The following is a 6,226-nucleotide window of genomic DNA, read 5'->3' as shown; positions in this document are numbered from 1 at the left end:
TGTGTATCTGAGCTCTGGTCAAATTTTCAGCAAAATTGGTTCACACGCAATCGAGATCTAGATCTCCAAAGTAGACTATTTTGTATATTGGATATTGGGCTTTTTATTATGCCGTTCACTGTACGTTGATTTTGATTACAATCTCAATACAATGAGATTTAAGCCATTGCAGTGGCGTAGCCATACAGTTGATCAAAGGGTAGGGTTCTGAATTGCATTCGAAGAAGTAATTTCGTTGTTTCATTTCTAGTTATGGATTTTATGAAAATTGTTAAACTCTTTTAGTGGAATATCTTCACCTGTCATAAGACGAGTTTGTAGTACTAAACTCGTCTTATGACAGGTATGGATTTGATTCAATTTGGTTTTGGATACATATCGATTTTTTAATTTTGTTTTGATTGAATTATTCATTTGCACTAGCGGAGACAGAGGTGGGGCACCACACGATGCAATCACACCATTGCTCTCAACGGCTATTATTATTTCACCAAGCGGTGTCCCACCAAATAACAATAGCTGGCTCCGCCAGTGTTCATTTGAGAAACCGCAGTTGTCCATTTCTGAAATATTTTGCAAGGAATCAGGGAAAACTGATTTTGAACAAAAAGGCATACATATTTGTTTTTATTTCATCGGTACTATCCATCACTCAGTAAAACATATTTGAAACATGGAAATAAAGGCAAAACCAAATCAAGCGGAGAATTATTTCTTATTCAAACTAACTGAACCATTTAAATGCATTGTAAAAAGTACAACACTATCGAAAAACTTAAAAAAACTAAAAGACAACACTGGCTATATATAATATCGATCTTCTACTAGAAACAATCAGCCCTTTGTAACTTTATAACGTTTTAAAATTGCAAACTCTTGCAAGAGCAGCCATTTGTTGATTTTTTAAGCATTGAAATATTCGTTAATCAAATCATTGAAAACATTTTTTTTTACAGGTTGTATGTGTGAAGCCTTTTGGCCTGCAAATGCGTTAAAGATCAATAACCCCGCCAATAATTACCGTAATGCCACCAATGCCATGAATTTGTTCGATGATGGACAATGGAGTTCTACGGTTTAGGCTTGGGAAACTTGGTGGCTACGCGGGGCGAACGGAGGAGTATTGGAAGGATTGTTAGAAAAAAACGAATTCCTACTCCGATGAGAAGTTCCTCGATAGCGGTTCCACAGCCGACCGTGGCTACGCGATCACCGAAAGCTAACGATAGATGCGACGATGGCAGCTGGCGCTTACATTCCTGTTCATTATCGTCATCTATCTCCCGATGCGGTGCACTGCGATAGTCATACTCATTGTCCACACCCAACCAGCGGATGGCAGAAAAGTTCTGCAAATGGATAAGAACCTCACAGAAACTATATAATAATTGGGCATTTACAATTTCGAAAGATTTTAATACAATATCTTAAAGAATTGTATATGCCCAGATTTTATACAATAATCGTCAGATTTGTTTTTGGGTGCACCTTTCTCAATGGTGGCCTGCTGCTACACCGTGCTCTAACCTCGCTGTAGGATGACGGCAGTGGTGTCGTCAGCCTTCCGGCAGTATTCCACAACCTGCTTCCGATGATGGGAGTACTGCCCATTTCGACACCCCCAATATCGCACTCCTCTCTGCTTCGAACCTTGAACAGAATATGCGCAGGATATGGACATCTCGGGCAGGCGGGGGGAGCTTTCACTTTGCCCTATCTATTGCTCACTTCTCATTGTAAAAAGTGAGGAAAGCGAAGTAAGCAATGGGACGTCTCACTTCTCACTTCGCACTATTCACTTTTTCCAGTGAGAAGTGAGAACTGAAAAATGATTAGTGAGAAGTAAGGCGTCTCGCTTCTCACTTCACACTACTTATTTATAACTTCTCAGGCTTTGGTCCGATTCGCGTTTTAAAAGTGACAGTTCGAAAATTATGAAATCCTCCGGTCCTAAGAATGGCTGGTGCTACCCAACAAGACTAACAAATCATCTATCAAAAATGATTCAATATCTGTCAAAAGTAATCTTGCTCTGCAAGTAGGGTTATTTGAAAAATTTTGAACTGTCATTTTTAAGTTTAATTCGATTTTAATTCGCGAATCGGACCAAAGCCTCACTGTGAAAAGTGAGAAGTGAGTAGTGATGCGTCTCACTTCTTGCTTCGCATTACTTACTTTTCACAGTGGGAAGTGAGAAGTAAGAAATGATTAGTGAAGATATCAGACGCCTCATTTCTCACTTCTCACCCTCTATTTCTTACTTCTCACTTCACACTGTGAAAAGCGAATAGTGCGAAATAAGTAGTGAGACTGGGTGAGACGTGTCACTTCTCATTATGCACTAATCACTTGCCACAGTGAGAAGTGAAAAGCGAGAAGGATGAAATGAGACTCTTATTTCTCACTTCTCACTGCTTATTTCTCGCATATAATTGGGAAGAGTGAAGTACGAAAGGAGACAACTCTCTACTTACTCATCATCTTAACTTATCATTTCCAACTTTTCGCAGTGAGAAGGGAGAAATGATGATTTAGAAATGAGACGGTAAATGACATATGCGGCCGAATGACTTGTTCGGCCAAATGACCTGTTCGGCCAAATGACCTATTTGACCAAATGACCTGTTTGGCAAATTACTTGTTCGGCTAAATGACCTATTCTGCCAAATGGCCTATTCAGCCAAATGTCCTGTTCGGCCAAATAACCTATTCGGTCAAATAACCTATTCGACCAAATGACTTTCGGCCAGATGAGTTCCAGTTTAACACCCCTCCCAAAATAAGCTCATAAGGAGCTCAATGATGGTATAGTTCATATAATGTCGTAATGTCATTCTGAAAAGGAAATTGTAAGTCTTGATTTTAAAGTTTGTTTTGATGAGTTACGTGCGGTTTACGTTTAAGAACCCCGTAACACTTTGCACGTATAACCCTGAACGCAACTTATACTATGTTCGCACTACGGCCTGAATAACATGTTGTTCAAATTATCGACAGAAGAAATCTCATCAAGATAGCCGAATAACATGTTACAAGGCCCTAGTACGAACATAGTACTATAGCGTAAAATAAAATCAGTGGGACACCCCCAGAACCACGTCAATAAATCAGCTGCACATTAGCTGTTTATCATGAAGGTAGATTTTTATTGCATAATTTTCAATAATTCCTCAAGTTGAGCTTTCCAAATAAACAATATAATAAAAAAACTCGAGTAAGAATAAGAAAAATACGTTCTTCTCAAGTGAATAGAAACATTTGTTCGATATTTCAAAAAACGAGTTATTCTAACATATCTAAGTCTAAGTTGTTCGTATTCAGTTAGCTTTCAGAGACGGCGACCATAAGTTTAATCATTAAGTCAGTGTTTCCGAAGCGGTGGTCTGCGACCCCCTGGGGGGCCGCCAGATCTTTGCAAAGAATTATCCCTTTTTTGTGGTTTGAAAGAAGTGTATCTAAAAAAACAGAATCACCGTCTTCGACCAGAGGTCGCTCAGACTAAACAGTTAGCATCTAGCATTAGACAACGGACAGGACATTTACACTACATTCAGTAGACCAGTGGAGAATTTTGCGCTTTACGAAAAGTTTTCTATTTACCGGAGCGCGAATCGAACCAACACTCCACAGCACATACGTCCAGACGACTGACGTCACCGCACGGCCACGAAGCCTGCTAATTTTGTAATGATTTGGAAACTACAACCAAAAGCGACAATATTATGACTACAAATACAATAGCTTTTCTAATCTAGTGGCTTGCAGTGGAAAAAAGTTTGAGGAGTTATTACTGATGGTGCACCAGCAATGCTTGTGTCGAAATCATGATTTCAGAGAAGAATAAATACCAAGGGTGTTCATTGCATGACTTACCGTTACATGACTTACCGTTACTATTATCGTCTTTTTCAGTCATATAAAGCAGCTAAAACGTTGTTGCGTCTATTTTCCGACGTTTCGGCGCATATTTCACCTTTTTCAGGGATTTAGATGCTACGTTTTGTTGTGTATGTGTGTGTCCTGTATGACATAACGTTGTCAATTAACAATGGCGTCTCACTACGGTTCATACGTCTCATTATTTTTGCACTTTACTGTGGCTTTCGAAATGTTTCTTGGTGTTGTTCAAGCTTTATCCCACCTACACTTTCGATAAAAGCTTGTTGCAGTCCCGGTGTCGATCTTGTGGCAATATATGCTGGTTCTGCCCAATTTTCCTTGGTTTTCTGAAGTTCTGAAAAAGGAAATGTTCGTATGCCCTCTTGAAGATCATTTTGTTGTCCTTCCGTTAGTTTTACAATGGCAGAACACTCTGCATTCCAGCTTCCAGTGATTGCGCAGATGGTTGATTTTATCTCAAATTTATCCCAGAAGTCCATTCCTAGGATCAGTATGGGCGGCATTGATTCAATGAAGAGCATCGGCAACGTTAGGTTCTTGTTATTGTAGGCGATGGGTACGTGTGAGTTGAACGAAAATGCATGCGGTGAGTAGTCAGCTGTTTTCACTTCTCATTTAACTGGAAATTTACACAAACCGAGTTCATCAGCAATTTTAGACAGTGAGCCTCCAATGACACTGCAGATTGCACCGCTGTCAAGTAGTCTCCGCAGTTCTCGTCCTAGGATGGATATTGAAGCGTATGGCCGGTTGTCATTGTTTTCTGTGTTTATTATTATAGAATCCGCCTTTTTGAAGGCGAGAATATTGTTGAGTGAGGGGACTTCAAGCTTTTTGGGAGATCCCAGGTCCTTTACTGCGGGTTCCCGGAACCTGAGATGCGTTGTGTACATCTAGTTGTCTCCAACGCAGCATGCAGGCATCGCAATTCCGCGTGGTGCAACCCTTTTTCCCACAACTGTTGCAGAGAAGAAAACGTTTCCAGTAGACCATTGTTATATCTCTGATGGTGATTTTGTCCGCCGATGCTTGAAGTGCGTTATCCGACGGACGGTCTTTCTCTCCAATTGGTCTGCGCTCGAACAGCATTTACTTCGTTCACCGCGTCAATCGTTAATTCGTTACGGAAAGCCAAATCCAGCTGGAGTGCTTCTCGTTCCATGACGTTCATTGGATCCAGTTCTTCTTCCGCATCTTGATTAAGTTCCTTCATATTGACCTGAGGTGCTGCAAATGAATATCAGCATATTTGGCCGATTCGCACTATCCATTTTGTTCATGACTGGTCGTTGGAATATAGTTTGTTCCGGACGAGCGACTAGCGTTCGAGTGCTCGTTGAAGCTCGTCAGCGAGTCGAATAGGATCGTGACACTTCAAAATCCTTGCATACTGTAACGAGGTCCCTTACACTATTGGATCGTGAGGCTGCTGCGATTGGTGAGAAATCCGAATTCAGATGAGATTTTAGAATAAACAGTTTCTCGAATTCTGATATTGCCGGTTCTAAGATTTCGAAAGCCGCCACCAAGTGTCTATAAAAAATTATAAAAGGTTAGTTTGGACTTTGGAACTGCAAATATAAATCTTGTTTAACAATCTCCGAATAGTTTGGAGGCAAGAACTCCTGATTGATCTCTGCCTTAAAAATCTCCCAAGTTGTGATGTCTAGATAAGATCGTGTGTACCACTGAACAGCGCGCCCTCTCAGCAAATGTTTGATCGACCGAAGCAAATCGTGGTCATCCATGCCTTCCATCACCGCGTAGGTGTTGACTATGTTGAGAAATTCTCCCAACTTCACTCGTCTAGATGGAATACCCGCCGGTGGGGTAATGCTTGCACTGCTAGCGCGGTACAGTTGCTCTGTCTCTTCATGGTCTCGATCTTCATGCTGGCGCTTTTTCCTCAAAAAAATCGAGTTTTGTCTATTCCACGCCGGTTTGTGTCGTGCTCACAATCGCCATCATACCAGCCATCATACAATCGCCATATCTCTCCAGCCATCTTCAAGAGACGCTGCGCCTAATTGCTCTTCCGTTGGGAGTGCCACTTCCAGCTACTGCGCGTAGTCTTGGGCTAGTCTACCGTCTTGTAGCCGCCCAATGTTTAGCCGTGGGGGACGACTCCGACGCGTGTGGTACACCGTCGAGAGTTTTGATCGCAGACATACTGCAACGAGGTAGAGGTCGGATTCAATATTCAAACTGCGGTAGGTGGGTACGTTCGTGCGTTTCTGTCCTGTCCAGCAGATTTCTTGCAGCGCTACGATGTCGAATTTGCGGGGATGTAATTCATCGTAGATTATTCTGTCGCAACCTGTGAAAC

At 41.5% G+C, this 6,226-nt stretch overlaps 1 pseudogene; it reads right to left on the bottom strand.

Annotated features, from left to right (window-relative positions):
- Nucleotides 1-4,725: 4,725 nt before the first annotated feature.
- LOC134206153 (uncharacterized) lies at nt 4,726-5,905 on the bottom strand (annotated as a pseudogene).
- Nucleotides 5,906-6,226: the final 321 nt, after the last annotated feature.

The sequence above is a fragment of the Armigeres subalbatus genome, chromosome 1, assembly GCF_024139115.2.
Source record: "Armigeres subalbatus isolate Guangzhou_Male chromosome 1, GZ_Asu_2, whole genome shotgun sequence".
In the NCBI taxonomy this organism is placed as follows: Eukaryota; Metazoa; Arthropoda; class Insecta; order Diptera; family Culicidae; genus Armigeres; species Armigeres subalbatus.
This window is presented reverse-complemented; position numbering and strand designations above follow the sequence as displayed.